Below are 10,366 nucleotides of genomic sequence, written 5' to 3' on the forward strand. Positions count from 1 at the left end.
GAGGAGGTGGACGAGGAGGTAGAGGAGGACGAGGATGAGGAGGAGGAGGACCAGGAATAGGAGGACGAGGAGGAGGATGAGGAGGACGAGGAGGAGGAGGAGGAGAAGGACGAGAAGGAGGAGGAGGATGAGGACGACGACGAGGAGGACGAGGAGGAGCACGAGGAGGAGGAGGATGAGGAGGAGGTGGACGAGGAGGAGGAGGACGACGAGGATGAGGAGGAGGAAGACCAGGAAGAGGAGGAGGAGGAGGAGGATGAGGAGGACGAGGAGGACGAGGAGGACGAGGAGGAGAAGGACGAGGATGAGGACGAGGAGGACTAGGATGAGGAGGAGGAGGACGAGGAGGAGGAAAAGGAGGACGAGGACGAGGAGGAGGAGGACCAGGAGGAGGATGAGGACGAGGAGGACGTGGAGGACGAGGATGAGGAAGAGGACGAGGAGGATGAGGATGAGGAGGAGGAGGACGAGGATGAGGAGGAGGAGGACGAGGACAAGGAGGAGAAGGAGGAGGAGGAGGACGAGGAAGAGGAGGAGGAGGACGAAGAGGAGGAGGAGCAGGATGACGAGGAGAAGGCGGAGGAGGAGGAAGAGGAGGAGGAGGAGGAGGAGGAGGAGGAGGACGAGGAGGAGGAGGACGAGGAGGAGGAGGAGGACGAGGAGGAGGAGGAGGAGGAGGAGGAGGAGGACGAGGACGAGGAGGAGGAGGACGAAGAGGAGGAGGAGGACGAGGAGAAGGAGGAGGAGGAGGAAGAGGAGGAAGAGCAGGAGGAGGAGAATGACGAGGAGGACGAGGAGGAGGACGAGGACGAGGAGGAGGAGGAAGAGGAGGAGGAGGACGAGGAGGAGGACGAGGAGGAGGAGGACGAGGAGGAGCACGAGGAGGAGGACGACTACGAGGAGGACGAGGAGGACGAGGATGAGGAGGAGGAGGATGAGGAGGAGGAGGATGAGGAGGAGGAGGACAAGGAGGAGGAAAAGTAGGACGAGGACGAGGAGGAAGACGATGAGGAGGAGGACGAGGAGGAGGAGGACAAGGAGGAGGACGAGGAGGAGGACGAGGAGGAGGAAAACGATGAGGAGGATGAGGACGAGGAGAATGAGGATGAGGAGGAGGAGGACGAGGAGGAGGAAAAGGAGGACGAGGACGAGGAGGAGGACGAGGAGGAGGAGGACGAGGAGGAGGTGGACGAGGAGGAGGAGGAGGAGGACAAAGAGGAGGAGGAAAAGGAGGACGAGGACGAGGAGGAGGAGGACGAGGAGGAGGATGAGGACGAGGAGGACGTGGAGGATGAGAATGAGGAAGAGGAGGACGAGGACGAGGAGGAGGAGGAGGAGGAGGATGAGGAGGAGGATGACGAGGACGAGGAGGAGGAGGAGGACGAGGACGAGGAAGAGGACGAGGAGGACGAGGACGAGGAGGAGGAGGACGAGGAGGAGGAGGACTAGGAGGAGGAGGAGGACGAGGAGGAGGAGGAGGAGGAGGACGAGGAGGAGGAGGAGGAGGAGGAGGAGGAGGAGGAGGAGGAGGACAAAGAAGAGTAGGAGGACGAGGAGGAGGAGGATGAGGAAGAGCAGGAGGAGGATGAGGGAGACCAGGAGGAGGAGGAGGAGGAGGAGGACGAGGAGGAGGAGGACGAGGAGGAGGATGAGGAGCAGGAGGACGAGGATGAGTAGGAGGAGGAAGAGGACGAGGAGGAGGAGGACGAGGAGGAGTATGAGGAGGACGAGGAGGAGGAGGAGGACGAAGAGGAGGAGGACGAGGAGGAGGACGAGGAGGAGGACGAGGAGGAGGAGGACGAGGAGGAGGACGAGGAGGAGGAGGAGGAGGAGGACGAGGAGGAGGAGGACGAGGAGGAGGACGAGGAGGAGGAGGAGGAGGAGGAGGAGGACGAGGACGAGGAGGACGAGGAGGAGGCGGACGAGGAAGAGCAGGAGGAGGAGGAGGACGAGGAGGAGGAGGACGAGGAGAAGGACGAGGACGAGGAGGACGAAAACGAGGAGGAGGAGGAAGAGGAGGAGGAGGACGAGGAGGAGGACGACGAGGAGGAGGACGAGGAGGAGGAGGACAATGAGGAGGACGAGGAGGAGGACGAGGAGGAGGAGGACGAGGAGGACGAGGATGAGGAGGAGGAGGATGAGGAGGAGGAAAAGGAGGATGAGGAGGAGGAGGAGGACGAGGAGGAGGAGGAAGAGGAGGAGGAGGACGAGGAGGAGGAGGACGAGGAGGAGGAGGATGAGGAGGAGGAGGACAAGGAGGAGGAAAAGGAGGACGAGCACGAGGAGGAGGACGAGGAGGAGGACGAGGAGGATGAGGATGAGGAGGACGAGGAGGAGGATGAGGACTAGGAGGACGTGGAGGACGAGGAGGAGGAGGAGGACGAGGAGGAGGAGGAGAACGAGGAGGAGGAGGACGAGGAGGAGGAGGAGGAGAACAAAGAGGAGGAGGAGGACGAGGAGGAGGCCGAGGAGGAGGAGGACGAGGAGGAGGAGGAGGAGGAGAAGGAGGAGGAGGAGGAGGACAAAGAGGAGGAGGAGGACAAAATTAGGACGAGGAGGAGGAGGACGAGGAAGAGCAGGAGGAGGAGGAGGACGAGGAGGAGGAGGACGAGGAGGAGGACGAGGACGAGGAGGACGAGGACGAGGAGGAGGAGGAAGAGGAGGAGGAGGACGCGGAGGAGGACGAGGAGGAGGAGGACGAGGAGGAGGAGCACGAGGAGGAGGACGAGGACGAGGAGGACGAGGATGAGGTGGACGAGGAGGAGGAGGAGGAGGAGGAGGAGGACGAGGAGGAGGAAAAGGAGGACGAGGACGAGGAGGAGGACGAGGAGGAGGAGGACGAGGAGGAGGAGGACAATGAGGAGGACGAGGAGGAGGAGGAGGACGAGGATGAGGAGGAGGAGGACCAGGAAGAGGAGAACGAGGAGGAGGATGAGGAGGACATGGAGGACGAGGAGGACGAGGATGAGGAGGAGGAGGACGAGGAGGATGAGGATGAGGAAGAGGACGAGGAGGATGAGGATGAGGAGGACGAGGATGAGGAGGAGGAGGACGAGGACGAGGAGGAGGAGGAGGAGGAGGACGAGGATGAGGAGGAGGAGGACGAGGACGAGGACGAGGACGAGGACAAGGAGGAGGACGAGGAGGAGGAGGACGAGGAGGAGGTGGACAAGGAGGAGGAGGAGGACGAGGATGAGGAGGAGGAGGACCAGGAAGAGGAGAACGAGGACGAGGATTTGGGGGACATGGAGGACGAGGAGGACGAGGATGAGGAGGAGGAGGACGAGGAGGAGGAGGAGGATGAGGAGGAGGAGGAGGAGGAGGAGGAGGAGGAGGACAAGGAGGAGGACGAGGAGGAGGATGAGGAGGACGAGGATGAGGAGGAGGAGGACAAGGAGGAGGAAAGGGAGGACGAGGATGAGGAGGACGAGGATGAGGAGGAGGAGGACAATGAGGAGGAAAGGGAGGACGAGGATGAGGTGGAGGAGGAAGAGGAGGAGGAGGACGAGGAGGAGGAGGATTAGGAGAATGAGGAGGAGGAGGAGGACAAAGAGAAGGAGGAGGACAAGGAGTAGGACGAGGATGAGGAGGACGAGGAAGAGCAGGAGGAGGAGGAGGACAAGGAGGAGGAGGACGAGGACGAGGAGGAGGAGGAAGAGGAGGAGGAGGACGAGGAGGAGGACGAGGACGAGGAGGACGAGGAGGAGGAGGATGAGGAGGAGGAGGATGAGGAGGAGGAAAAGGAGGACGAAGAGGAGGAGGAGGACGAGGAGGAGGAGGAGGAGGAGGAGGAGGATGAGGAGGAGGAGGACAATGAGGAGGACGAGGACGAGGACAAGGAGGAGGAGGACGCGGAGGAGGAGGATGAGGAGGAGGAGAATGACGAGAAGGAAAAGGAGGACGAGGAGGAGGAGAAGGACGAGGAGGAAAAGGAGGACGAGGAGGAGGAGAAGGACGAGGAGGAGGAGGACGAGGAGGAGGAGGATGAGGAGGAGGAGGACCAGGAGGAGGAAAAAGAGGACGAGGACGAGGAGGAGGACGAGGAGGAGGAGGACAAGGAGGAGGACGAGGAGGAGGACGAGGAGGAGGAGGACGAGGAGGAGGACGAGGAGGAGGAGGACGAGGAGGAGGAGCACGAGGAGGAGGACGAGGACGAGGAGGAGGTGGACAAGGAGGAGGAGGAGGAGGAGGAGAAGGAGGATGAGGAGGAGGAGGACGAGGAAGAGGAGGACGAGGAAGAGGAGGAGGAGGACGAAGACGTGGAGGAGGAGGAGGACGAGGAGGAGGACGAGGAAGAGGAGGACGAGGAAGCGGAGGAGGAGGACGAAGACGTGGAGGAGGAGGAGGATGAGGAGGAGGAGGACGAGGACGAGGAGGAGGAGGACGAGGAGGAGGAGGACGAGGAGGAGGACGTGGAGGACGAGGAGGAGGAGGAGGAGGAGGAGGAGGAGGAGGAGGAGGACGAGGACGAGGATGAGGAGCAGGAGGACGAAGACGGGTAGGACGAGGACGAGGAGGAGGAGGAGGACGAGGAGGAGGAGGAGGACGACAAAGAGGAGGAGGAGGACGAGGAGGAGGACGAGGAGGAGGAGGACGAGGAGGAGGATGAGGAGCCGGAGGACGAGGATAAGGAGGAGGAGGACGAGGAGGAGGAGGACGAGGAGGAGGAGGACGAGGAGGAGGACGAGGACGAGGAGGACGAGGACGAGGAGGAGGAGGAAGAGGAGGATGAGGACGAGGAGGAGGAGGATGAGGAGGAGGAGGACAAGGAGGAGGAGGAGGAGGAGGACGAGGAGGAGGAGGAGGACGAGGAGGAGGAGGAGGAGGAGGACGACGAAGAGGAGGAGGACGAGGAGCAGGAAGACGAGGAGGAGGAGGATGAGGACAAAGAGGAGGAGGAGGACGAGGAGGAGGAGGACGAGGAGGAGGAGGTGGAGGACGACGACGAGGAGGAGGAGGACGAGGAGGAGGAGGAGGAGGCGGACGAAGATATGGAGGTGGAGGACGAGGAGGAGGAGGACGAGGAGGAGGAGGAGGACGAGGACGAGGACGAGGAGCAGAAGGAGAAGGAGGAGGAGGAGGACGAGGACTAGGAGGAGGAGGACGAGGACGAGGACGAGGACGAGGACGAGGAGGACGAGGAGGAGGTGGACGAGGAGGAGGTGGACAAGGAAGAGGAGAACGAGGAGGAGGATGAGGAGGATGAGGAGGACGAGGAGGAGAAGGACGAGGAGGAGGAGGTGGAGGACGAGGACGAGGAGGAGGAGGACGAGGAGGAGGATGAGGACGAGGAGTACGTGGAGGACGAGGATGAGGAGGAGGACGAGGACGAGGAGGAGGAGGAGGAGGAGGACGAGGAGGAGGAGGAGTACAAGGAGGAGGAGGAGGAGGACAAAGAGGAGGAGGAGGACGAGGAGGAGGACGAGGAGCAGGAGGATGAGGAGGAGGAGGAGGAGGACAAAGAGGAGGAGGACGAGGACGAGGAGGACGAGGAGGAGGACGAGAAGGAGGAGGACGAGGAGGAGGAGGACAAGGAGGAGGACGAGGACGAGGAGGACGAGGAGGAGGAGGAGGAGGAGGAGGACGAGGAGGAGGAGGAGGAGGAGGAGGAGGAGGAGGAGGAGGAGGAGGAGGAGGAGGTGGAGGAGGAGGAGGAGGAGGAGGAGGAGGAGGAGGAGGAGGAGGAGGAGGAGGAGGATGAGGAAGAGGATGAGGAGGACGAGGAGGACGAGGAGGAGGAGGAAGAGGAGGAGGAGGACGAGGAGGAGGAGGACGAGGAGGAGGAGGATGAGGAGGAGGAGGACAAGGAGGAGGAAAAGGAGGACGAGCACGAGGAGGAGGACGAGGAGGAGGACGAGGAGGATGAGGATGAGGAGGACGAGGAGGAGGATGAGGACTAGGAGGACGTGGAGGACGAGGAGGAGGAGGAGGACGAGGAGGAGGAGGAGAACGAGGAGGAGGAGGACGAGGAGGAGGAGGAGGAGAACAAAGAGGAGGAGGAGGACGAGGAGGAGGCCGAGGAGGAGGAGGACGAGGAGGAGGAGGAGGAGGAGAAGGAGGAGGAGGAGGAGGACAAAGAGGAGGAGGAGGACAAAATTAGGACGAGGAGGAGGAGGACGAGGAAGAGCAGGAGGAGGAGGAGGACGAGGAGGAGGAGGACGAGGAGGAGGACGAGGACGAGGAGGACGAGGACGAGGAGGAGGAGGAAGAGGAGGAGGAGGACGCGGAGGAGGACGAGGAGGAGGAGGACGAGGAGGAGGAGCACGAGGAGGAGGACGAGGACGAGGAGGACGAGGATGAGGTGGACGAGGAGGAGGAGGAGGAGGAGGAGGAGGACGAGGAGGAGGAAAAGGAGGACGAGGACGAGGAGGAGGACGAGGAGGAGGAGGACGAGGAGGAGGAGGACAATGAGGAGGACGAGGAGGAGGAGGAGGACGAGGATGAGGAGGAGGAGGACCAGGAAGAGGAGAACGAGGAGGAGGATGAGGAGGACATGGAGGACGAGGAGGACGAGGATGAGGAGGAGGAGGACGAGGAGGATGAGGATGAGGAAGAGGACGAGGAGGATGAGGATGAGGAGGACGAGGATGAGGAGGAGGAGGACGAGGACGAGGAGGAGGAGGAGGAGGAGGACGAGGATGAGGAGGAGGAGGACGAGGACGAGGACGAGGACGAGGACAAGGAGGAGGACGAGGAGGAGGAGGACGAGGAGGAGGTGGACAAGGAGGAGGAGGAGGACGAGGATGAGGAGGAGGAGGACCAGGAAGAGGAGAACGAGGACGAGGATTTGGGGGACATGGAGGACGAGGAGGACGAGGATGAGGAGGAGGAGGACGAGGAGGAGGAGGAGGATGAGGAGGAGGAGGATGAGGAGGAGGAGGAGGAGGACAAGGAGGAGGACGAGGAGGAGGATGAGGAGGACGAGGATGAGGAGGAGGAGGACAAGGAGGAGGAAAGGGAGGACGAGGATGAGGAGGACGAGGATGAGGAGGAGGAGGACAATGAGGAGGAAAGGGAGGACGAGGATGAGGTGGAGGAGGAAGAGGAGGAGGAGGACGAGGAGGAGGAGGATTAGGAGAATGAGGAGGAGGAGGAGGACAAAGAGAAGGAGGAGGACAAGGAGTAGGACGAGGATGAGGAGGACGAGGAAGAGCAGGAGGAGGAGGAGGACAAGGAGGAGGAGGACGAGGACGAGGAGGAGGAGGAAGAGGAGGAGGAGGACGAGGAGGAGGACGAGGACGAGGAGGACGAGGAGGAGGAGGATGAGGAGGAGGAGGATGAGGAGGAGGAAAAGGAGGACGAAGAGGAGGAGGAGGACGAGGAGGAGGAGGAGGAGGAGGAGGAGGATGAGGAGGAGGAGGACAATGAGGAGGACGAGGACGAGGACAAGGAGGAGGAGGACGCGGAGGAGGAGGATGAGGAGGAGGAGAATGACGAGAAGGAAAAGGAGGACGAGGAGGAGGAGAAGGACGAGGAGGAAAAGGAGGACGAGGAGGAGGAGAAGGACGAGGAGGAGGAGGACGAGGAGGAGGAGGATGAGGAGGAGGAGGACCAGGAGGAGGAAAAAGAGGACGAGGACGAGGAGGAGGACGAGGAGGAGGAGGACAAGGAGGAGGACGAGGAGGAGGACGAGGAGGAGGAGGACGAGGAGGAGGACGAGGAGGAGGAGGACGAGGAGGAGGAGCACGAGGAGGAGGACGAGGACGAGGAGGAGGTGGACAAGGAGGAGGAGGAGGAGGAGGAGAAGGAGGATGAGGAGGAGGAGGACGAGGAAGAGGAGGACGAGGAAGAGGAGGAGGAGGACGAAGACGTGGAGGAGGAGGAGGACGAGGAGGAGGACGAGGAAGAGGAGGACGAGGAAGCGGAGGAGGAGGACGAAGACGTGGAGGAGGAGGAGGATGAGGAGGAGGAGGACGAGGACGAGGAGGAGGAGGACGAGGAGGAGGAGGACGAGGAGGAGGACGTGGAGGACGAGGAGGAGGAGGAGGAGGAGGAGGAGGAGGAGGAGGAGGACGAGGACGAGGATGAGGAGCAGGAGGACGAAGACGGGTAGGACGAGGACGAGGAGGAGGAGGAGGACGAGGAGGAGGAGGAGGACGACAAAGAGGAGGAGGAGGACGAGGAGGAGGACGAGGAGGAGGAGGACGAGGAGGAGGATGAGGAGCCGGAGGACGAGGATAAGGAGGAGGAGGACGAGGAGGAGGAGGACGAGGAGGAGGAGGACGAGGAGGAGGACGAGGACGAGGAGGACGAGGACGAGGAGGAGGAGGAAGAGGAGGATGAGGACGAGGAGGAGGAGGATGAGGAGGAGGAGGACAAGGAGGAGGAGGAGGAGGAGGACGAGGAGGAGGAGGAGGACGAGGAGGAGGAGGAGGAGGAGGACGACGAAGAGGAGGAGGACGAGGAGCAGGAAGACGAGGAGGAGGAGGATGAGGACAAAGAGGAGGAGGAGGACGAGGAGGAGGAGGACGAGGAGGAGGAGGTGGAGGACGACGACGAGGAGGAGGAGGACGAGGAGGAGGAGGAGGAGGCGGACGAAGATATGGAGGTGGAGGACGAGGAGGAGGAGGACGAGGAGGAGGAGGAGGACGAGGACGAGGACGAGGAGCAGAAGGAGAAGGAGGAGGAGGAGGACGAGGACTAGGAGGAGGAGGACGAGGACGAGGACGAGGACGAGGACGAGGAGGACGAGGAGGAGGTGGACGAGGAGGAGGTGGACAAGGAAGAGGAGAACGAGGAGGAGGATGAGGAGGATGAGGAGGACGAGGAGGAGAAGGACGAGGAGGAGGAGGTGGAGGACGAGGACGAGGAGGAGGAGGACGAGGAGGAGGATGAGGACGAGGAGTACGTGGAGGACGAGGATGAGGAGGAGGACGAGGACGAGGAGGAGGAGGAGGAGGAGGACGAGGAGGAGGAGGAGTACAAGGAGGAGGAGGAGGAGGACAAAGAGGAGGAGGAGGACGAGGAGGAGGACGAGGAGCAGGAGGATGAGGAGGAGGAGGAGGAGGACAAAGAGGAGGAGGACGAGGACGAGGAGGACGAGGAGGAGGACGAGAAGGAGGAGGACGAGGAGGAGGAGGACAAGGAGGAGGACGAGGACGAGGAGGACGAGGAGGAGGAGGAGGAGGAGGAGGACGAGGAGGAGGAGGAGGAGGAGGAGGAGGAGGAGGAGGAGGAGGAGGAGGAGGAGGTGGAGGAGGAGGAGGAGGAGGAGGAGGAGGAGGAGAAGGACGAGGAGGAGGAGGAGGAGGAGGAGGAGGAGGAGGAGGAGGAGGAGGAGGAGGAGGATGAGGAAGAGGATGAGGAGGACGAGGACGAGGAGGACGAGGAGGACGAGGAGGAGGAGGACGAGGAGGAGGAAAAGGAGGACGAGGAAGAGGAGGACGAGGAGGAGGATGAGGACGAGGAGGACGTGGAGGACGAGGATGAGGAAGAGGACGAGGAGGATGAGGATGAGGAGGAGGAGGCCGAGTATGAGGAGGAGGAGGACGTTGAAGAGGATGAGGAGGATGAAGACGAGGAGGAGGAGGACGAGGAGGAGGAGGAGGAGGACGAGTATGAGGTGTACAAGGAGGACGAGGAGGAGGAGGAGGACGTGGAGGAGGAGGAGGACGAGGAGGAGGAGGACGAGGAGGAGGAGGAGGAGGATGAGGAGGAGGAGGACAAGGAGGAGGAGGACGAGGACGAGGAGGACGAGGACGAGGAGGAGGAGGACGAGGAGGAGGAGGACGAGGAGGAGGACGAGGAGCAGGAGGACGAGGATGAGTAGGAGGAGGACGAGGATGAGGAGGAGGAGGACGAGGATGAGGATGACGAGGAGGAGTATGAGGAGGACGAGGAGGAGGAGGACGAGGAGGAGGAGCACGAAGAGGAGGACGAGGACGAGGAGGACGAGGAGGAGGACGAGGAGGAGGAGGACGAGGAGGAGGTGGACGAGGAGGAGGAGGAGGACGAGGATGAGGAGGAGGAGGACCAGGAAGAGGAGGACGAGGAGGAGGATGACGAGGAGGAGAAGGACGAGGATGAGAAGGACGAGGATGAGGACGAGGAGGACGAGGATGAGGAGGAGGAGGACGAGGAGAAGAAGGACGAGGAGGAGGACGAGGAGGAGGAGGACGAGGACGAGGAGGAGAAGGATGAGGAGGACGAGGATGAGGACGAGGATGATGAAGAGGAGTAGGATGAGGAGGAGGAGGAGGGTGAGGAGGAGGATGAGGAGGACGAGGAGGACGAGGATGAGGACGAGGACGAGGAGGACGAGGAGGAGGACGAGGAGGAGGAGGAGGACGAGGATGTGGATTAGGAGGACCAGGAAGAGGAGGATGAGGCGGAGGATGAGGAGGACGAGGAGGACGAGGAGGAGAAG

The 10,366-nt window shown here is 62.4% G+C and overlaps 1 protein-coding gene across 1 annotated transcript in view; it reads right to left on the minus strand.

The window, feature by feature from the left end:
• The window catches only part of LOC146764021 (uncharacterized), a 286,790-nt gene that overhangs the window by 111,388 nt on the left and 165,036 nt on the right, over positions 1-10,366 (minus strand). The window lies entirely within an intron of this gene.

This window comes from Lonchura striata, chromosome 36, assembly GCF_050655825.1.
Source record: "Lonchura striata isolate lonStrDom1 chromosome 36, ASM5065582v1, whole genome shotgun sequence".
NCBI classification, from domain to species: domain Eukaryota; kingdom Metazoa; phylum Chordata; class Aves; order Passeriformes; family Estrildidae; genus Lonchura; species Lonchura striata.